Genomic DNA, 24345 nt, shown 5'->3' on the forward strand with positions numbered 1-24345 from the left:
TATTCTTCAGTTACAGCTTGATTGTTGTTGTTTGTTTAAATTCATACAAATTTCTTGTCCAATAAAGTATATATATATATATATATATATATATATATATATATATATATATATATATATGTAATTTCTTCACCAACTCTTGTCCATTAGACTCTTCTGACACAATCTTTGGACTGATTTAAATTAAATAAATGAGGTATATGATAGTGTTAAAATTCAGGGATTACATGGGTTAAGTTTTATAGGTTTTATAGTTCATACCTTTTCTTACGACTCGTATAAAACTGAACAAAACACATCACTTCTGCTAGTTTGGATTTGGATACATATTTCATGAGATCCAGTTCAAAATGAAAAAAGATACATATGCTAAAATGAAACATTCTTAATTAGTAAAAGTGCCAGGAATGATCGAGTGCAATGCCATAAAAGAAATATCTTTGGTTTCCTGAAGATTCTTTGATTCTTAACCATTTTTATAGCCACAGAAAGAGCAATAATCATTTTCTCAGTACAGCATGGTAACATACACGGTGTAAACCACAAGGTTGTTTAGGACACCAAAATGTTTTTTGTTAGAGTATATGCCATTTTCCTCACTAAGTCATGACCTTCTCAAAGAATCTTTGAATAAATGGACTGATTAGATATAAAATTGATTAGAGTTAATAAAAAAGGTCATGTGATACACTCCACCCGCTACCATTGTTCCTTTTTTTTAGCTGATATGAACCTCGTGCACGTTTTTCCTCCGAGCTCATGGGCCAGCTGAGAGCATGAGAACGAAACCTCCTCAATAGCAGCAGCCTCATATTTGGTGAGTAACCATGGAAGCAGAAGCGCACTGCCTCTGCCCTTCTTACCTCTCCGCACCCGTGGGTCGTTCCCTCACTGAAAAAAGGGCACGCCTCACTTTCTTCCTCCTGACCCAACTCGCCTTTCGCCTCCACAAAGGCCAAAGCCGCCGGTCACCGCCGCTCTACCGGTCTAGACGTGTCTGCATGGTCCAGCCTTGATCTAGAAAGTCCCTTCGCTTAGAGGAGAATGAAGCAGGGGGACGACAGAGACGCCGGTTTGAAAAGGAGCCCCGTCTGATTTGGCCAGAGTGCCCATTCTATCATCGATCGGGTGAATATCGAACCTTCTCTCTGTGTATGTGTGAAATGGATAGCTTAGCAAGCATTTTTTTTAATCAAGCTCATGTTGGAGGCCAACTCTCTCTCTCTCTCTCTCTCTCTCACTCATCCTCTCTTTCTCTCACCTTCAATCCCTTTAATATTTTACACATTTAGCACTTTTCTTTCTGAGTTCTGTACACAGCATGCTGATTTTCCTCCTATTGGTCCAATTTTATATATAAATTAAATTATAATATCTTTACTCACTTCTGTTACCTCTATTAACTTAATATGCAGCACTTATTTTTCTATTTCTCTATTTTTGTTTACCTAGAAATATACTTTTTTGGGCATTTCTTATCATGATTTCACATGAGGCAAATCTTGCTCATATTTTTAATATACGCAGATATTCCTAGTTTTATTCACAATACATTAACTGAATTTAAACATTAAACAGTTGTATTTTCATCTCCTTACTCTTTACAAGCTGGAACTAGACATGATTTTCACTAACTGATACATGATATTTTTTAACACTGAATTTTGCGAGCATTACGATGCATTAATTCAAATAATATGTGTGCAATCTAAAATCACTAGCTGTTTTTTTCCCTTCTTTCTTGCTTTACCCTGTTGCCATGCAAAATCCAGGACAGTTTAGAGCATAAATAAATAAATAAATAAATAAATAAAATCCAGGGCTGCCATGTTAACTGAGACTTACACTGACTTTCTGAAAACACCAAATCAATCCCCCTGATTTTAAAATGCAGCTTTTAATACAATACACAAAAGGTCAATCTATTTTAATGGTCAAATCTTTAACACAGTTTGTAAGCAGTGTAAGCTATGAAATTTTTGAACAGACTAAAGCATACCTTTTACACAAAATAACACAAAATCAGTTCCATATCAGCATGCGTATTTTAACATCTCCACTGTAAACTGTGTGGATAAACCCGTTTATTGCTAATACTTCTCCACTAGCTCTTATTTATTGTTGTAAATCCATAAATAAATAACACATTAATGTTCAAGTCAAACTTTCACACGATGCCTAAACCTCTTAACACTAATATCCTGTCATAAATCCTAAAACATATTGTAAATAAACAGTCCTAGCTTGATTTAGGTAGAGGACGTTTTGAGGAAGACGTCCTATTGGTTCAGACAGCCTCGGAGGCAAACGAAGCATCAACACACACACACACACACACACACACACGCACACACACACGCTGTGATGAGAGCAGCCAGACATGCGAGTGCAGCGTTTGTGTGTAGCCTAGAAACAGCAGCCAGCCGCCATCTGTCTCATTTTCTACTGCGTGGTACAGAAATATAAACTCCGTTTCGCTCACATGCACTGAAGTATAGTCCGTATGCATGCTACGATTATATACTTAATATATACATATATAGAGAGAATACAGAGAATATTAATTTAAATTTCAAAAGCAGTATAAAATCCTTCATATTTGTAGTATAAGCTTCTCTATTTGCCAGTGAAAGACAAGCTCCTTTGCTCTAACATCATAATACAGTCAACACTGGGTCTAATTTATATCACAAATAGAAAAAAAAACCAACATAACCAACATATTGAACTGTAACAGCAGTTGTCACAGTTGTGGTGTCCCTCAGGGTTACATCTTATGTCCCATTAGTTTATATATTTGCAAAGGATGCTTGGACCCCGCATATCAGCACTTGCAGTTACCTCATAACGTGGTTAACACAGGATATAATTTACATTACGCACAGGAAAACAAAGATAAGGGATTTAATTTACATTATGCAGAGGAAAACAAAGGTACTGAATGGTACCATTGCTTGTCAGTGTTGTGGTATCCCTCAGGGTTAAGTCTTATGTCTCTTTAGTTTGTATCTTTCACCTGAAAATTGAAATTGAATCTAAAGGATTACATTATAGATTTATTATTATTATTATTATTATTATTATTATTATTGTTGTTGTTGTTGTTGTCTGCTAAAACTGCTAGAAAAAAACAGTAGGTGTCAAAGTATTCGGTAGAGGCTGAACTTCAATAATTGTCAAAAACCTTTTGAGATTTGTACACAATATGGCTGCCACATGGCAATCAATTCTTGCAGGAATCAACCAGTTGCATGGATTCATATGAAAGTTACAATACATGTTCTGGAAAAAATTGCAAAGCTTCAGGTGTGGTCATTTATAGGGGGCAGGGTTAGGTTTAAATAGCTATTTTTTATGAACTGTAATTCCAATCAAGCTGAAATTTGGTGCCAATCATCGATGTTCATCTATTGTGTCTTTAGTTTTCTTGGCAAGAACTGGCCACTGGGGGCACTATACGCAAAGGGTGCTTGGGTCCTGCGTATCACCACTTGCAGTTATATAACATCATAAAACAGTTAACATAGGATATAATTTACATCACGCACAGGAAAATAAAGATACTAAATGGTACCACTGCTTGTCACAGTTGTGGTATCCCTCACGTTTATGTTTTTTTTTATTTTCACCTGAAAAGTAAAATTGAATCAGAAGATTAAAGTATCTATTATTTTTTTATTTTCACTTTACCAAGGAAAATATATAAACTAAAGGTAAATAAGACATAACTCTGAGGGATACCAGTCCAGTGACCTAAATAGGTGTAGTATCTATTTAGGGGGCCAAGCACTAAGTGTTATTGGTTTTATTTGTATGTTTTTGTTTATTATATAATTATTTTTTTCTCAGCAGAAACTGATAGTTCAGACCAAACAATAGGTATGGGAATATTTAGTAGAGACTGAATCTCAATAATTATCAAAAGAATGTTGAGAATTTTAAACAACATCACCAGCATATGTTAATCTCCTTGCACGACAGAGATTAATTTACTCTAACAGCTATAACTAATGTTTGTTTGCATGGATTCGCACGAAAGTTGTAGCTCATGTTCAGGATAAGATTCTGAGGAGGTCCTCCAAGTTTGAGGTGTGGTCATTTAACTTGAGGTTAAGTTCAAATAGCTGTTTCTCAGGAACCATATGGAAGATCAAGCTGAAATTTGGTGCCAATCAACTTTCAGCAGGCATTTCACAGGTTTAGCATTGAGCTACCATCTTGAAACTTGAACAGTATTTTGTAACTTGCAACAAGACCTGGCCACTAGGGGTGCTATTTGTGAAGGGTGCTTGGACCCCGCAGATCGCCACTTGTTGCTTTATTCATTCATTTATTTATTTATTTATATATTTACTGAGATAGTTGCTAAGTCATCATCTCAGATATCGTCTAATAAAATTTTACTTTTACTCCTTACATTTTAATTTCCTTCCAAGTACTCAACAAAATAAAAGATTTGCCTGGCTACCAGTCCAGTCAGTGAGGTCTGTATGCATTTTAATTCATTTATTCATGATTTCATTATGCATTTATTCATGAACAAATTCATACCGATTAATATGAATACCACAACAAATAGCAAAATATACTGATTCACTTACTGTTCACACATTAAAGTAAACAAGAAGCTTTAAGAAGCTTAAAGTAAACAAGAAGCTCCTTTTTTTATTCCAAAAATCACTAATTCAATGAATTTTAATGAACAAGTGGTTGGATTTTTTCAGAATCAAAAAAAAAAAAGAAAAAGTGTGAACACTAACTCCGCCCCTGTTCCCTCCCTCAACCTTTGTTAACTTTTCATTGCGAATTTTGTACAATGTTGCAAATGTAAAGTCAGGTTACAGAACAAAACTTCACATTTATTTTGTTAATACCTTTCTGTCAGAATTCTGAATGTAAAACTGTCCAAATTATTTTCAATTCATACTGTTCCAGCTCTGAGCCATACTCTAAACAACTCAAATGACTTTCCATTGTTACAGACGAGAGAGCGCTAATAAGGCAGCTATAAGGCTGATGCCAACAGTAACGACTTTGAGCACATGGGACAGGATTGTACTCTGATGTCATAGACATAACAACACCTGATGGTTTAACCATAATGCAGTGTTTTTGACTTGCTGACAGGCGTTAAATACGTCCTTCAGGATCTGGCCGAATGCGTGACTCAGAATGGGCCATAAAGCCAACAGCAGTTGTAATTTTTCTGCGGGTCCAGGGTTGAGTCTATGCTATGCATTATTTATAGAGCCATCAGTAGATTAGGCAGAAAGCAGATGCAGAGATCTTCCTAAAGAACGAAAACAAAGCTTCACGACCTGTTCAGACTGAACGTGATTAGATTTTAAAAACAGGCGCATTTTTAAGAATGGCTGCGCTGTAAGACCGACCGTGCATCATCAGATTTCTATTACTCAGATTGATTGATATCCACAAGAACTAATTTTAACTCATGCAATAACCAGCCCACAAGATGCAACTAATTAGTATATAGCTGAGTGCAAAAGTTTGCACTCTCCATGTTTTTTTCTGATCCAAAAAGTGCCTCTATTTTATTATTTAACCGTGAAAATAGAAGTAAAAAAAAATAATTGTGGGTGTAACTGAAATAATCAAAGATGCCCAGATGTCACAAAATCTGTTGAAGGCTGTTAGGCAAAGGATGAGCATACAAGCTGTTTAAAGAATATTTACATTACACTCAGAAAGGGAGGAGGAGACGTTTATATTGATATCATTTTGATTTTTGAACATACTTGTTTCTTGTCATAATGATGGAGTGTCTGTGAAATCTAATAAATGAAATTGCTTGCTGGTACATGTCTTTGTCTTCCTTGTTTTGATCCAAGGGTATGCAAACTTTTGCACTCATCCGTGCTGAGTGGTTAATAGCTTTTATGTCAGAGCACAAAAAAAAAACGTTTGACAAATGGCGTAGCAGCTACAAAAACACAGATCTAAAGAAAGCTAGTGTTCTAGCCTTCGTGTCAGTCCTGAATAGGCGCAAAACTTACAGTGCTTTAATGTTTTAATATACAATATTATACCACATAAATATACAATATTATACCACATATACCACGTATATTAATCATGATATCTTTGTGAGAGTAACAGCTTATACAGGGACTTGTATAGTGGGCACTCCACATAAACGCATTTTAAAAAATGTTGATGGGATGAAGTTTTCGGTAAGGAGAAGTTTATTTAACATTTATGGAAGGAGTCTTCAGCGTCAGCACTTTGTAACAGTCAGTAATGTTAAAGTCTTCACGAGTTTATGACAAGCTGCATTTTGTCTTCTTGACTTTCAAGAGAAAAGAGAGGCTGGTAATTGGTAGCTGCTAAAAGGTAAGTGATAACAGGAACTAACTTGTTTCACAGACATTCGACAGCATTAAATGTAACTATAAATGGATAAAAAGTACAGTGTGTCATTCTTTAATTAATAAAGTTGGCAAAATCTTCAGGATAGAGGAGTTGGCAGTTTTGTTGTTGTGCATGTGGCTGTCTAATTACTTTTAATCCTACATTATATCTAAAGAATAAACCATGTTGCATGTCCCAAAGCAACTGCAATGTTTCAGCATTTAAGAACAACACATCAGACTTTTTATCCATTTATAGTTACATTTAATGCTGTGGAACATCTGCAACAAGTTAGTTCCTGTTGTCACTTACATTATATACATTATAGCAGTTATTAACAGTCATTCTCCCACCAGACTCTCTTTTTTTCTTTCTCTTAAAGTTAATAAGACAGAGCTTGATACTGCAAACTACAAAGCGCTGACACTGGAGACTCCTTCCATTAATGTAATAAACATCTCCTTAAAGAAAACTTCACCATATCACCAATTAGATGTCTTCCTTTGTTAAGTAATAGCAAAATTTTCATTCTATTTATTATTAGTCTTAGATGTGGCGTGTGTGCGTCATACAAGTCTCTGTGAATATATTGTTACTTGTTGCATTAATGAGTTAAATTAAACAACACCTTCCAGCCAATCAGATTCGAGAATTCAACAGCACAGTGTTATAATGGTCTTTATAAACTTCGTTTAATTTTTTTTTATATTTATTACCTGACTTCAACAGCCATATCTGCATATCATTATATTTCATGGTTAGTACGAATAAGCTAAAAAAAGAAAAAAAAAACCGAACCTGCTGTGTCACATGACTGACTATGCATTAGGCTAAAAAAAAAACCCCGTCCCAGTGCTTTAGCCCTAAACAAACAAGTAAAACCGACTACGGCTTGGATTACAACGAGAAGCTTTCCTGAGCTAACAAAGCACTTTTGTGCGCTTAATAGTTTGAGAACATTTAAATGCCTTTTAAATGATCTCTATGGCAAGATGCATCTTGTTGTAAAATTGTAGAACCAACCAAGCCAACGAATCAAGGATGAGGACTTTCTTCTGAGCACACACAGCTTGTGTGGCCTGTGTGTTTTTTTGCGGATTTATACAGCTGCAGTCCCCAAGTCAACACTCAAGCAAAGAATACGTCTTTAACAGTAACATGTCCATAAATGTTCTAAATGCTATATGATTCAAAGAGGAGATTTAAGACAGAGAAAGGAGGGGAGGAACGCGGTAACCCGAGAACACGCTGCTCAGGAGAAAACGTCCCATGTTGGAAGAAAGACACCAGGCTTAGTGCATTATTCTCTGTTTCTCTAATGATCGGTCTACTTTGTACTCTGCAGGAATGTGTGTGCTTTTCATTTCAGCCTTAAAGTCCATCGCATCAGGTCCTCGCAGGCAGGATCTTATGCTACAAACACACACGTTTATGCCATAAGCTGCTCCTGCTTTGCTGCTGATCCTCATCTGAATTGTTAATAAAACAGCTGCCCTGTGAGAAGGAAAAAAATTCCATCGTTGAGGGAAATCAAGGACAAGAACTACAGATGAAAAATGGCCTCGCTCCGACTTTCCATAACCTAACTGCATCTCTAATAAAACCCACCTGAATTCCAAATGTCTAAGACACACAAGGAAGTGAGACATTCCCTAGAAGAATAATGCTATAGCTAAATATTTGCCAAGTCCGCTGATAACAGACGTCAGGATAACAAAAGTACATTTTCCTGGAAAATTTTCTGGAATGCTTCCAGATATGACAGCAGAGACAATACACTACAAAGGTCTAGTTTCTTTAGTGATTACATTCATCAAAAAATGTTTCTCAAGGGTTAGTTGGGTAGTTAAAGGTTCTCTGTTTCTACAATGAACCTTTAAGAGTCTCCTCAGAAAGACGCAGTACATGGACAGGTATAATATCTGGTTTAAAAGATTTAATAAATAGAATAAACTAAAATAAACATCTTAAAAATATGTTGCACAGGTTAATTTGTTAATTTTTTAAAAAAATTTTTTCTTTTTATTTCTTTCTTCTTGCAAAGTGAGGCTTTATTCTGAATGACAACTTTGAACTTTTCTCCTTACAGCTTTCTTTGATTTGTCCCTTTTGAGGAATCCTTAAAGGTTCTGTATAGAACCCTACCACAGACAATGTCCTTTTCAGAAAGGTCTTAAGTCTTTCGGAAGCTAGAACCAAGAACCCTTTGGGTAGAGTTGTAGCACACTCAAGGGTCTTTGCTTTGTCTCTTCGGGAGAACCTTTAAGCCTTTCCCTGTAAGAGTAGAACCCTTTAAAGAGGCGTAGAACCATTAATAATCCAATAAAGCCTGAATGACCCTTTAAAGATTCCCCTACAGGGACAAAGCTGAATCTACTATGAACAGGCATGTACATATGAACATAGAACCATTCAGAGTTCCTTCAAAGGGACAAAGCAGAGAACAGTTAGAGGTTTGGGATACTTTCCAGAGTTTTTTTTTTTTTTGGATGGTTTAATAGTTCTAGCTTTATTAAACAGCTTCAACTTGAGAACTTTTCTGAAAAGGAAATCCTCTGCTGAAATTTTCTACATGGAGTCTTTAAGGCTTCTCTCTAAAATTGTACAACAGAAGATTTACATTTCAGAAAAAGTTATGCAAGTAGAATTTCTTTAGAAACCCAAAACCATTAACTGTCCAAAGAACCCCCATTCATTAATAATAAATAATTTAAAATAAAATAGAACAGCATTCAGAAAAAAAAAAACAAAACATGATAAGTCTTCGACTTATGTTGTAAAAAAGGTAAAAATCTCGAACCCTTATGGGTTCTTCAGCTGAACCTGCAGGAGAACCCTTAAAGCTTTTTAGTTGAAGCCTAAAACAAAGTGTTTTCGTATCAGAAAAGGTTCCAAACCATAACCGTTTTAGGAAGGAAGCTATACAAAGAACCCGTTGAAGAACCTTTTTTTAAGTGTATAGTCCAAGTTTATTAAAAATACCAACTTGCAAAAAATTAATCAGCTCTTTAAGTGAGGAAAAAAATAATGTTTGATCTGCAGGTCAGCTTAATTACAGAGCTGAATAATCAGCTGTCAGTCACGGTCAGAAGACTAATTCAGGAAACATCAGGCTGGCGGAGTAAAGTAAAGTAAACCTGCTCGACACAGCCCTGGAAAGTAAATCATCCACAGGAAACAGAACTCTATCTGGGTGTTATGCACTAATTACACCGGCTCGTTAATGATGCACACATGTGCTGTGACCCTGACACTTTCCCTTGGCCTCACTTCCCCAACGTTTACCCCCCCATCTCCCATCAGCCCCTGCCGGAAGCAGCCATCAGGCTCGATAAGAATAAAAATGATGAACACCGGGGACTTCCTGTTCTTTCTGTCGATGGTGGAGGACCAGGAAGTGGAGACTGATCATGATTGAAGACAAATGCAATCTTCCAGATAAGGTTAATTAAGTTACCATTATTCTAAAAAAAAAGTGTAAAGTAAGGAATAAAACACTTAGGGACATGCTGTTGTAAGAAAATAATCAACAACAGGATGAAATGATGAATTTTCTGCTATCGCCCTGAAGTTGATTATTTTCCAATAACAGTAAATCCTGAAGTGTTTTATTCCTCTTATACTACAGCAAATTGGCAACGACTACATTTATTTAAAATTACAGAATGACACTTTTTGTCCATTTAGAGTCACATTTAATGTTTCAGAAGTCAGCGAGCTCCTGTTATCACTTCAGTCGTTCCCTCACCAGCCTCACTTTTTCTCTCTCAGTTTGTCATTACGTTACCGAGAAACCAGAACGCGTAAACTCCTCAGTCCTGAAGATGTCGGGAAACATAAAGTCACAGCTTTATCTCTGATTATTACATGGTTCTGACACTGGAGACTCCTTCCATAAACGTTAAATAAAATTCTCCTCATAAAAACATCGACATATCAATGTTTACATGTTTTTTAATCGTTTATATTACTATAGAAATGAGTGCATTAATATAAACCTGTGATTTGCAGCTGCACTACTGTCAGAGCTGCTGCTGTAGGAAATTAATCAACACCTTCTGACCAATCAGACCTGAGAATGCATTAGTGCTGCAGTATTGTGTTGATACTTTAATTACTGACCAACTCACTATTCGCTTTAATTACACAACAGAACTCGTTGTAGTTCATTACATTTTATAGATTTTTTTATTATTTTTTAATGGATCTTTATCTGAGTGTAATGGACGAACTAATTCAGATTTTCACTCCTTACTTTTTTTAGACGTTCTCAATCGTCGTTACTAATCTCATACATCATGACTCAAATATTTTTTCTTTTACCTTCAGTCCATCAAGCTTCAGTCCTCTTAAACTGGATTATTACCAATATTTTAAAACATCCAGTCAGTGACACTGTTTGCAGTTTGTACGTGTAAAACAACGACTGTCTGTTTCAGTTAAAATAAATTACTATTCACTTTCAAACTCTTTATAAAGTATAGATTTCTGTACTTGCTGGCATTAATTCATGAGACATTTGGAGAAATGTCTACAAATGTGGATGGATTTTGCTCAAGTTCAGTAATAAGAAAAAGCACAAACATTAACCTCACCCCTAACCCTAACCCTAACCCCAGGCTGCAAGACCTTTTATATAACTGGAGTTGTGCAAATGGCTGCAGATTTACAAGCCCATATCATTACTAAGAAAAAAGCCCTTAAAATATAAGTGTAAATAAAATAATTTTGACTCACTGCATCTGTTTTTAATTTGAATTCATCACTGTTAAGAAGATGACACTAGAAGTATGACATACATTTTTTCCAACGCTCTCCTAACATGATCTCATGAGATATTCGCACAATTTCAAAGGAACAAAAACACATTTCAGTAGTAAGAAAAGGCACAAACATTAACATTAACCCCTAACCCTGACCTTCACCTTTGAGTTTACAAATTACAAGTGTTACAAATTTGCAAGACCATGTCAAAAAGTGCTAACCTATAATTTCACTAAAATAAATGATTTATTACTTTTAAATGCTTTTTCATTTTTGTTCAAGTATGACTTTGACCCGCTACATCTACTTTTAATTTTAATTCATCACTGTTATCTAGAATATAAGTCTGAGGGTTTTTTGTTTGTTTGTTTGTTTTTTTTTTCGTTTCAATGCTTTCCCAACATGATCTCGAGATATTTGCACAAATAAACAAGAACTCTGTGGATGGAATTTGTTCAGTATTTATTTTTGTTCAGATTTAGTTTTTCAGTCATAAGCAAAGGCACAAACGCTAACCACGCCCCCCTAACCCAAACCTTAGCCATCATAACTCTTTATATAACTTGGTATAAAAAACTGGGATGAATTTGTAAATGTGAGATATCTGATTAAGACAAGTAAAGCCAATGTCGTATAAATGGCTGAAGTGGAAATGCGTCAGCCCTGAATCCCGGCTCTGCGGTGGTGCCACAGCGTCCAGCTCCACAAACACACAAGAAGAGCATGACATCAGCTCTCGGTCATTTAGAGGATCTATTCGAGGCTTACAGTAGGGCTTCAACTTTGGCCTGGAGGAGATGGATTCCACTGAAACCCTAGCTGTGTGTTTTCTCCCTCGCTTTTTCAGCCAAGTATTGATGGAGAGGACTGGCTTAAAGAGCGAGCATGGCCATTATTATGCTCAGCTCTTCTTACAGGCCAAACTGAGCCTTCAAACCCTCAGGCACTGACTCCAAACAGCGACACTTTAACTACACGATCACGTTACATCCAAAATCCATGTTTACAATGGAACAGAACTGTAGATAACACTCATCTATACATGCTGGAGATGCACCAAGGCCTTAGTTTTCCTGAGAAATAACAAACACCAATTTTCTCTTTCATACAAATACACACACTTTAATTACATTAATGCATTTGATCAAAACCAGATTTTAAGGCATAAATAAATCTGGATTTCGGTTGATGTTTAAACACTTCTGCATGTTTTCTCCATTCCAGTTTTCTCACGTACACTTGTATAGACAAGGCGTGACCAAAATGTGTCAAAAAGTAAAAATAACGTCATACTGTAGCGTTTAAAGACATTTTCATGATACATGATATGCATGAGAAGATTTCTTCCTTATGTCACCGCAAACTTTTTTCCTTTTTATTACACATCCAAATCTACAGCCAGAGTTTTGTGCTAATGTCTATTGTTAAAAGCGCGACACACATTAAAACTGAATAGTATTGGGTGTGTGGCAGCTGATTTACAAAGAATAACTGTATAAACACAAGGTAGGTGGAGGAAACATTATGGAAAAGAGATTTTTTTGTGTGTGCTAAAGGTTCGCAAATTAAAGAGACTTTACCGGAAAGTAAACTGACCTCAAAACTCAAATATATCAGAGTGAGTTGTATTTAAAAAAATACTTTCAAAATGCATGTTCTCATTTTCCCATAAATCAAGTACTAAGAAATCCAAACAGTTCTTTATGGGTTCTTTGGAGAGTTTGATATATTTTCTATTCAAAGATTTCAACAAACCAATGTATATGATTCTTAAACCTAATTTCTAGATTTTTTTTTTATTTTTAGTAATTTCAAGCTTGAAATAGTCATGTTTGATTGGCAGATAGTTTTTAGATTTTTCTAGAAAGAAGCAAAAATATCTGCCAGAAGAATAAGAAAATGTAAAGCTTTAAATGAGTATAAGTATAACTTGCTAAGATATCTTTTTTTTTTTTTTTTTTTTGCAGTGTAGGACTGGAATCTGACAACAATTTATCAATTTTGTGAAATAATATCTTATAAACAATAATTTAAAAAGAATCAAGTGTTTTTCTATATCTATTATTTACAGAGAATTGAAACAACGAAAAGAAATCTAGTGAAAAGAAATTAATATTGGTTGATGTTTATGAAAAAAAGCTTCTCGGATTTTCTCAAAATTGCTTAACTGTTCATTTTATAACATTGTTCTCCACCGAAACTTTCCTGTATTTCTCCTAACCCCTGCTTCTGAATCTCACAGCCTTTAAGAGCTGATGAATCACGAAAAGAAAACTTTTATTTTATGTTATTCTGTAAACTTGAATGTGAACTAGGATGTGAATATGAGCAGACACAGTTAGTTTTTTTTCCCCATCTCCATTCTTTTAAAAACAACCTTGAAGATATTTTGAAACGTTCGTTTTGTCATCGGCTGCTTGCGCTCACATTATCTCTGAAGAATACATCTAGACTTTCCTTTGTATAAGATGGAGTCAAGGAGAGGCGATGCAATAGGACAGTTTCATTATACATACTGAAAGGATTCCTACTGTAGATTTTAAAAAAATGACAAAAGGTTCATGCTAATCGTGTTAGATTGTGCTTACTAGAAGCTAGTGATAATCTCTGAAAGTAGTTTGTTCAAGTTCAAGGACTGGAAATTCTGCCAAATCCAATAGCAGGCCAGTAAGAACGGTGATGCTCATATTCAGTGTGGAATGACGTTAAACATGTGTCTGTCTTAAAGGAAACTCCATTGTGACGTACAGTAAATATGACTCTGGTGCTAATTTCCTGTTTGGTGCTGTATTTTCATTATTCCTGTGAGAAGTTAGCATCAGTTATAGTGCTGATTTCACAGGAGGACACTATTATAACTAGCTATTATAGCTACAATGGAGTTTCATAAGAAAAACATTTCAGCCATCTAAAATATAAGGCATAATCAGGTTTTACTGTTAGCTCCTAAAAACAAGACTTCTCTCGCTCACTTTCCAGCGATGTTCAGCATCATGATAACAATCCATTTAATTGTTAGATATTAAAAAAATTAAAACTAAAGAAACTACATATGCATATAAATCATTCATGCATGAAAGGGTTAATCAGAATTTCAACCTAGAAGTAGTGGAGACGTTGGACTCAAAGTCCCAGAATGCAATGCAGCTATATGACACAGTTCAGACTCGGCTCAGCTAGTTCGTTATCTATACGATGACAGACGTGATGACGCTGACGCTGGGATTAGAAAGCTGATTGGATTTGAAAGCTGATCTGTTTGAGTACAGCGTACAAATGAGGAGGTCAGAGAGCTGGACAGACTAAAAGACTAAAGCGCCGCTGCATCGCTCTCTTTAGATATAGAGGTAGTCCCGGGTACTCCCAGCAGGTAGTCCTGGGTAATGTAGGAAACAATTAACCAAAGTGAAAATAGAGCAACATTCTTTCAATGAAAGAAGAATTTCATGACAATAAATCTCGAACCCTACTGAAGATCACATGATAATTATAAAGATTCACATATCAGTCTTTCAGGGTGGAATTTCTTCTGTTGATATTCTAATGAATTGTCATTGAATCCTTTTATTTTCAAAGCAAGTGCTCGCAACACTTTAGCGTTTCATTCGAACGTAAAAACTCGAGTCTGTAAAGCTGTAATACACAAATCCTCAGTCTTTTACATAACATCGAGTAAATATTGGGAAAACGAGTAACTCTGTGTGTCTACTGACAATTAAACTTTCAACCCAAAGTCCCTTGGCCTGAATGAACATCCGAGAAAGAACAAGAAGCACGTTTCCTGTGGAAATCAATGAGGCACCGTAGACACTCTGACACACTGTGTGCTCCTGTCAAGTCATTTCCTCCAAACATCCGTTCTGCGAGGTTAGACAAACTTTGAAACTCCGGCGGTTTTCTTCAGCACAGCACGTTCATTGGAGTGGACAGATGACAGCAATTAGCACTAGCCTGGCCTCGTGAGGCTGTTATTCAGTTAAAACAAATTTGCCATTTATGCTTTACATATTTTTAGCTTGTCATAACCCACTCTTAAATACATTTTTAAAAAATAGTATTTTATCTGAATATGTATTCTAATTATAGGTTAATTCACTAACAAATTCTATAAATGCCATATGTATAATGACCTAAAAATACACTCAGAACATGTTCTAATGTGTTTATAAGACAATTTTTTACCCCACAGCACTGCTGAATTCTGCTTCTCATTTGTCTGAAGGTGTTGATTAATTTTCTATAACAGCAGCTCTGACAGTAGTGCATCTGTAATTCACTATATTAATGCACTTGTTGTAAAATGTTATCGTTTCTATAGTAACAACTCGTTCACAGGGACTTGTATGACGAATACTCCACATAATCTAACACTAATAATAAACTCATTTAAAAAACATTGTTATTGAATGAAGAATGTGGTGAAGTTGTGAAGAGGAGATGGAAGGAGTCTCCAGTGTCAGTCTGTACTTTTTTTAACGAGTTCACTCGTTCTGGTTTCTCAGAAACATGACAAGCTGCGTTATTTATTATTGCATTTTAAGCAAGAGGAAAAGTCATAACAGAAATGAATTTGTCTCGAGGATGTTCCACAGCATTAAATGTGACTATAAATGGATAAAAGTTATGACGTGCCATTAGTTAATGCATTGAAAATTGTAATATAAGAGTATACTCAACTTTGGTGTAGTAGCAATAACTCTGCTACACATCTGGCCACATCACACCATTCTATCCTTTGTTATTTTCCTATAACAACATGCCCCTGAGTGTTTTATTCCTTACTTCACACATTATATCATCAATACTATAGGTTTGCATAATGCATTATGTTACAGAGATACAGTAACAAGTTAATGAATGTATAGACAGTACATTTCATTTATGAGTGTAGATTATGGACAGGCATAAGATACTATAACCTACTTATAATCCTTCATAAGCTGTAATTGTGAGCTGATGAGTTTCTGAAAATAACAAAGTGGAGTTGAATTTGTTTGGCGTTGGTGAAACAATGTGTTATAATGCGTTATAAACACTACTTATAAAGAATGATGTTAAGAATACACGATGCATAATTAAGTTTGCTATAAAATGTACTGCATTTTCATATAAGTAATAAAAACAATGCCAATATCAAGTAATTAAAACAATGTCTCTAATGGCTTATGAATGTATTATACTATGTTATGAATGTTTTCCTAGCTGATTATTGATGTGGTCTTCACCAGAAATGTCTAAGTCTTTCGTTTTTCCCAGTATGAACATTTAGGAATGCAGAACAAGGTTTAAAGTTTAAGATTTAAGAAAAGAAAACGCAGTGGCTACACTTCTACACTGCAAAGAATAATATCTTAGCAAGTAAAAACAGCTACAATGAAGGCAAAGTCGTCTAATATTTCTCACTATGAGATTATTATATAACACATATGAAGTCCATGAAGTGTATTTCTAGACATATTTATTCATTTCAATCTTAAAATGGTTGTTTTATTGTATTGTCAGACAGTTTTGCTTCTTTCTAGAAATACATGCTTAAATAAGTTCAAAAATCATCTGCCACTAGAATAATGTCAATTTCTAATTTGAAATATGTAAAAATATCTAGAAAAAGGTTTAAAAATCTAATACTGTAATCTATAACAGAATAATTTATAAGCTGCAGCTGACATTGTGTCATTTGCATTATTTTATTTTGATGTGTTATTATGCCTCGTGGCCACTCATAACACACTAACAACAAGTGTTGCAAAATGATGAAATGCTTTTCTTTCTGTCTTTCTGTCTCTCTTTCTTTCTTTCTTTTCCAAATGTTACCAAGTCTACTAGCAATAGAAGCCTCAAGCATCTCAAACCATCAAAACATGTAATAATTTAGTATTTTTAGCATTTTCTTACTAAAAAAAAATCGACATTTTTATGTAATATTTCAATAGTTTATCTTAATCTTGCCAATCTGCCTTCAGATCTGTATCTAACCCTTACAGACCTTCACAGCCAAAATTAGAGCCCGGTCCATTCCAGCGTATTTAAATCCATCATGGACGACAGGTTCTCATTTCCCTGTGGATCAAGTGCTAACGAGTTGATACACACGTAGAAAAAAGGCTTCCTCAAATGCTCTTCAGACAGATTCTTAGCTTGTCTAAAAAGTAACCGTAGAGTGTTTAAGAGTTTCCCCAGAAAGAACAAGCAGAAGGACCTTTAAGGTTTCTTTCTAAGGTTTCATTTTTTTCATAGGAACATACATAAGTGGTTAAATAAGGTTGTGTTATTTGTTTAATGAAGCTCACGTATTAGCCTTTATTCATCACAACCTGTATCGCTGCATAACCCCACATCTGTTAGGTGAAAATGAGTAATTATTGCATTATTTATTAATGCAAGACTTTATTAAAACCTTGTTATTGAGGATGAATTAATAACCTGAATGTCCATGTTGAACTTCGAGGTTCTAGTGACCAGTTTGTCTGTTTATGAGCTAATAAAACCTACATAAGTCACTCATGAATGTAACGTGCTCCATATACTATAGCAGAATTTTAGTTATCAGTAATTACTGACTGAAACGTAACACGTTCTCGATAACCTATAGAAGACACTTGACGCTACTTAAGGTCTAACGTGGACATTTAGGTTATTAAGTCATGCTCAAAAGAGTTTTAATAAAGTGTTTGTTGAGATTTATTACAACTAATAATGCAAGTATGAGTCATTTTTAAATAACAGCTGTTTAGTTAAGTAGCAGTACAGGCTGTTATGAATAAAGACTAATACACTGTCAGTAAAGTGTCTATTAAGTGTCTGATTTGAGTTTTATTCAACAAACAGAAAGATGTTCATTAACCCCTTGTATGTGTTCCTTAAAATAAAGTGTTAGTCTTTTTTTTTTCTAATCACACATTCATACAAACGCTTAAGATTAAGATTCTGAGCTAAACAACAATACATGAAGTTAGCATCTGATTCATCGACCGAAATCTGTGCCATTTAATCACATTTGTGTATTTTTTTTTAATTATTAGAAGAATTATCAAAAGAATGCTATGTTTATACTCATAAGCCCAAATCCCAGAAAGTCACTTAACTTCCACGGGGTTCCGCGCTAAGATTTCAGGCCTTTTTTTTCTGTTTAATTCCTTGCAAAACTGTAGCTCAGGAGACATTTTAAATTAAAATTGGCAGCGGAATGGGAAAACTCTCGGAAATGCTGGAACAAGTGATATTTTTACAGCACGGTCAACAAACCACTGTTTGTATGGCTATACATGAATACTGAAGTGCATGAAGGTTTTTATTTCATTGTGCCAGAACCTTTACGCAAAACTCAACTGGAAATATCTTGGACTTACAAGAAATACAAGAGCCAAACATTCCAGTAGAGTGTAATTGGTAAAATGAATGGCTTTCCTGCTTTTCCCTCAAGAGACCTTTGGTGTTGAAACCTACAAAACATGTGTGGTTATTTAAAAAAAAAAAAAAATGGGGCAGATTTTGGTTTCAAGCTCCAAGCCATTCACGTGTGGTTAAGATCAGCATGATGTATGATTTAATATATAAATGTATGAAACTTTGTAGGTTATTTTCATAAGGAACACATGAGTATATCAATGATTAACATCTGCCTTAGGTACCTTTGCCTGATGATAGATGTATAAGGCACGTGTGGTTAGAAGATTTTAGTTTCGAGCTTGAAGCTATTCACGTGTGGTTAATATTCAGCAGTGTATGATGTACAATTTAATAATTTATTAACATATATAATATTATTTGTGGATTTTTTTTTATAGGAAACAAACCAGAATATGAATTATTAGCATCCGTGTGAAATTACTAACATATTAAACCATATAAGAATTATTGTTTAAACAATTCCAACATTTAAACCATTCACATTTCCAGTTGGAAAAAGGAAAACTCAAAAATCAAACCAAAGGTGATGGATTAAAATATAAAGCCTCAAAAAGATTCTTAACTTGAAATAAGCGTAATACTTGATCATTTGGCTCAACTATTCTTTTTACATGGTCTTAAAAATCAGATGCTTCCTGTGTATATAATGTAAAGACTCCGAAACTGTTCCCACGTCACACATTTCAACTTGTGTGGAACTCTAACACAAAGCTGTCTCTAGCAGATAAAGCATGAGCGAGTGTGTTTACAGAGCGCAGAAAGACAGCTCAGCCAGGCGCTCATTAATCAAATAGTAGGTTACAAAACCAACGATCGGGGAACTTTCACGGAACGTTCATGGAATGCTATCGCAGACAGATACACGCCTGCTGCAGCGTGAAAACGCCTTTGTGATTATTAAGAAAAAAGTTACCAGAAAAGACTTTTGCACTTACCTCATCCAAAATACTGCAGAACTACTGAATGAGAATAAGCATCCTTTAAATCTTTCATCTTTTATGCCTTGACTCACTGTAGAATCTTGAGAAAGTTCAATTCGACGGAGGAAACTCGTGGTCTCTCCATCCACGCGCGTGAGCACGCGCCGGAGCACCGGCTTCAGCACTGTGCAGCTCGACTGCTTCCCTGTCCTCCTCTCCAATGAGAATCCCTAAGCCCCTACCACATGACGTGAGCCAAAAAAAAAAAGGAAAAAAAAAAAAAAAGAGAAAAGCAACCCGAAAGCCGGGGACTGAAGGTGGGGGGGAGGGGGGGAGGGGGGGAGATCCAGCTGGAACAAAAGCTGAAAAGCTGCGTCCACCTGAGGAGGTGGTTCAGGTCTGGATTTTCGGAGCAGGCTCGGTTTATGGAAGCAGCAGAGCGAAGAGAGGGAATGAGGGAGCGAGGAAGGGAGGGAGAGAGAGAGAGAGAGAGAGAGAGAGGGAGAGAGAGAGAGGGAGGGAGAGAGGGATTGGAGGGGGGTTGCGATGCAAAGAAAGTGCGCATAATCCCTGCCCTGCAGAAACTTCCTCCCTCTTGAATATGAGACGCAGCCCCTCAGACCAGCGCTGGAATGCAAAGGCCAGGATCCCAGAGGCCCAGTCAGGCGAGAGCCGAGTCGAGCTGAGGTCTTACAGTCAGCAAGGGCAAGTGTGTGTGTGTGTGTGTCGTTCAGTTGTTCAGAAACTAACCTTAACACTATAGCCTCAGAGCAAGAAAACTTTGTGCACACTGAAACTGGTGAAGTAAGAACTTTCTTGAGGAATTTAGTCAGTGAATAATGTACAACGTTTTCCCAACAGCTACTTTCTTTCTTCTTTTCTTAAAGAAGAAACCAAAAAAAAAAAATTTTGGAAAAGAAATAATTCACGTGTTCAAGACTGCAACTGAACTGAAATTGGATCACTCTGCATAAAGAGCTTGTGTTTAATTCCGAGATTAGTTTGGGATTATTGGAATTTAAATTTCATTATTTTCGTACAAATTTGTATAATGTGCATCTTTATTAATGTGCATTAAAAAAGAGTTTAATCTTACATTAATTCTGTTTAAACTAATAGATAATTGTGTCTGTTTTATTTCTTAATTTATTCAATTATTTTTATCTATCTATTTATTTATCTAACTATTTATTTATCTATTTATCTATCTATTTTACTTCTTATTTATTATTTTTATTATTATTATTATTATATACTTATTTTATATACTTATTTATGTACTCTTAATTTGTTTATACAAATTTTGTACAATTTTTAAAATGTATTTATTTGTTGGTTTGTTTGTTTCTTTTCAGACGGATGTTACTATATATACCCAATAAAAATATACTTACAAAAAACATCCCCTCACATGAATTCCCAGAAGATCTGAAGTGTGCATGAGAATCAAACCACGGCTCTTTGGTATCCGATATAAACATCTTACATCACCTTTGGGAAGTTCCCTTGCATGACACGGCCCTGAGCCGGTCATGATGCTTTTGGACGCCCTGGGACGTCAGCATGACGACTGTGGCCAACTGGAGCACAATAACAAATACGTTACAGCTCCTTAAGGCAAGCTGTGAACTTTCAGACTTTCACAACTAGCTTTATCACATTTCCACATGAGCCGTTTATCCGTAATCACAGCTCGTGTTGGGAACAAGTTCAAGCTCATGTGATCAAGACATACTTCCTCTGCCTGTTAACGTGCTGTCACAAGACGTGAGTATGCTCAAAAGTGAAGCTGAGCAAAGTGAAGCTGAGCAAAGGGAGTCAGCCAGCTGTCAGACATTCTTACACAATCTCTACACTTGCACATATTTCGGTGTGGACTTCTGATCGGAAGGTTGAGAGTTCAAATCCCAGCACCACCAAGCTGCCACTGCTGGGCCCTTGAGCAAGGCCCTTAACCCTCAACTGCCCAGTTGTATAAATGAGATAATTGCAAGTCACTCTGGATAAGTGCGTTTGCCAAATGTCGTAAATGTAAGTGTTCTCCTTGTTTTTAAAAGATCTGTAATCAACCAAATCACCCTCGTTTGTTTAAATTCAGACCATCTTCTAATTTTTAGCATCCACATTTCCCACTGAGACCTGCTAATCCATAAACATCAAATTTAGATGGATTAAAAATGAAGTTTGTTTTTGAGAATTGTCAGGACCTAAAATGTCCTGGAAAACCACAAAAAATGACAGCAAGATAGTCATGACAAAGCACTTTTTAAAAAAATGAAAGTTAGATGATTCTTTTTTTTTTTTTTTAAAAACTAAAACCATTTATTTGTGGTTACTCTGATTACGTTTAGGGTTAGATTTAGGATTAAGTGTAAAAAATTATTATTACACGATATTACATGGAAGTTACATACATACAATATATTATACATTACATATGTATAATCCTATATGCTCTATATATCCTATGCACAGAAATGTGTGTGTGTGTGTGTCTATGAATCCTACATTTGTAATGCATTATAACATGTTATATAGCATAAATAAGAGCTTATAATGCATAAGCCTGTGCAATTGCTCATAAATAGTTATAGGTACCAATAAGTGCAAAAACTGTTTTTTAATAAACAAATTTTGGAATCATTTCCTATGAATTCTGTGTTCATATGCATTTATAATGTGTTATATAGCATAAATACACTGGGTTTATGGATATACACATGAAGTTCCCTGTTAAAAAGTTTTTGTGACGTAAAAAAATGAAACCAAGATTAATCATGTCAGAACCTTTTTCACCCTCAGGATGAAATTACAACATATAAAAATTAAGTGAAAGACAATCAAACATTTTAGGGAAAAAAAAATAGGAAAAATAAAAAAGATACAATAAACTAGTTGTATAACTGGGGATGTGGATTTGTTCAGAATGAACCAATCACATTCAATCTCACGTTCAAAAGTAATTATCATACAGATGTCATCAATTAAATTCTTCTGATTAACCCCAAATAAAGACCAGCTGTTTCTGTAGGATTTTCTTCACATCTTCTTGGGTTCATCTGACTTCTGAAGCCCTGGTCTGCAAAGAGCTTACAAAGCATGTACAGGGTCTCACTGTCGAAAGGAACTGATCAAGAGAGTGGTACAAAAACATTTTCCAAAACATTAGATGTACCGTGGAACACCGTGAAGCCCATCATCAATAAGTGGAGAAAATGGAGCACCACAGTGTCATCACCAAGAATAGGAAGTCCCTTCAAAATTGATAAAAGGACAAAAAAAAAACTTACCAGGGAGGCTGCCAAGAGACCAACGGCAACATTAATGGAGCTGCAGGAAGATCTGACAAGTACTGATTACTCTCTGCATGTGACAACAATATCTCATATTCTATGGGGTAGGGTGGTTAGATGGAAGCCGTTTCTCACAAAAAACATCAAAGCTCAACTAACTCACCCCAAACTATGGGGCAAAATGTGTTATGGTCTGATGAGAACAATTCCAAAAGGTATAATAATTCCATAATTTCAAAAGGTATGTTTGGCACATAAAAGCACATCACCGAAAGACCACCACACCCACAGTGAAGCATGGTGGTGGCAGCATCATGCTTTAGGGCTGCTTTTTTTGGGGCTCTTATCAGGGAATCATGAATAGCTACAACTACCAGCCAGTTTTAGTGCAAACCATTCAGATGTCTGCTAGTAAGCTGAAGATGAAAAGGAATTTCACCTTTCAGCATGACAATGACCCGAAGCATACATCCAAACCAACAAAGGAACGGCTTAACCAAAAGAAGATCAATGTTTTTGAATGGCCTAGCCAGAGTCCAGACCTGAATCCAACTAAAAATCCGTGGGGTGACCTGAAGCAGGCTGTGCACAGGAGATGCCCTTACAATTTGATGGATCTAGAATATTTTCAGAAGGAAAAGTGAGAAAATATTGCCAAGTCAAGAAGTGCCATGCTGATAGACTCTTACCCAAAAACACTGAGTGGTGTAATAAAATCAAAAGGTGCTTCAACATAGTATTAGTTTAAGGATGTGCACACTTATGCAACCAGGTTATTATATCTTTTTTATCTTTCTTTTTTCCATATAAAATTTTCTCACTTTATTTGTATACTTTGAAATTGTAAATTTAAAGGTAAGAAAAAATTATCTTTCTTTTACTTTACAAAAACCTGACGTTTTAACAGGGGTGTGTAGATTTTTTATATCCATCTTAAACCCCTATACACTATACAGTATGACTTCATAATGCCAGGGTACATAATGCACGAGCCTAACCTTAGGACTGGTGAAGTAAGAACAGTTTTTCCCTGACCAAATATTGGCAACACTTCCTCTGAATCATGTCACTGTAATGCATTATAAATGCATTTATAACATGCATGTTATATAGCATACATAATACCTTATAAAGCATTTGTTATTATGCATTATAAGATACAGTATAAGTTGTTATAAGACATTAATGTAATGTTATATAACATTAAAACATTGAATTGAAACACTGATGAAATACAACTTATTTTAAAGAACAAATCTTGGAAAGACTTCCTTTGAATTCTGTATTTGTAACTTACATTTATAACATGTTATATAGCATACATAACACCTTATAATGCCTGTACCAAGCCTGTGTAATTGCTCCTAAATGGATATAGTTACATGGATAACAGCCTATAAAGCATGAGTACACAGTATGAATTTATAATGTCAGGTTACATTATAATGCATTATAATATGCATTATAGACACTAGTGCAATGCACGATATGATCTATGAATCCTTTATTCATAAGATATTCATTTATAAAATTATTTTATAGCATACATGAGACCTTATAATGCCTGGCATAAGCTTGCGTAATTGCTC

At 35.4% G+C, this 24345-nt stretch overlaps 2 long non-coding RNA genes across 4 annotated transcripts in view; one reads left to right on the forward strand and one right to left on the reverse strand.

The window, feature by feature from the left end:
- Window positions 1-19763, reverse strand: part of LOC128320082 (uncharacterized) — a 45521-nt gene extending 25758 nt beyond the window's left edge. Inside the window, exon 1 of one of the 2 annotated variants that reach the window (XR_008303528.1) lies at window positions 19479-19763. This is a non-coding gene — a long non-coding RNA (uncharacterized LOC128320082). The remainder of the gene's footprint in view (window positions 1-19478) is intronic. The other variant, XR_008303529.1, reaches the window with a different exon arrangement.
- Window positions 136-21763, forward strand: LOC128320083 (uncharacterized). Of its 2 annotated transcripts, none has more exons than XR_008303531.1 (2): window positions 136-1128; window positions 20819-21763. It is a non-coding gene; the product is annotated as an uncharacterized LOC128320083 (long non-coding RNA). The 2 variants fall into 2 exon arrangements; XR_008303530.1 differs by lacking the exon at window positions 136-1128 and adding an exon at window positions 19807-20172.
- The last annotated feature ends 2582 nt before the right edge of the window (window positions 21764-24345 follow it).

The sequence above is a fragment of the Pangasianodon hypophthalmus genome, chromosome 14 (assembly GCF_027358585.1).
Source record: "Pangasianodon hypophthalmus isolate fPanHyp1 chromosome 14, fPanHyp1.pri, whole genome shotgun sequence".
In the NCBI taxonomy this organism is placed as follows: domain Eukaryota; kingdom Metazoa; phylum Chordata; class Actinopteri; order Siluriformes; family Pangasiidae; genus Pangasianodon; species Pangasianodon hypophthalmus.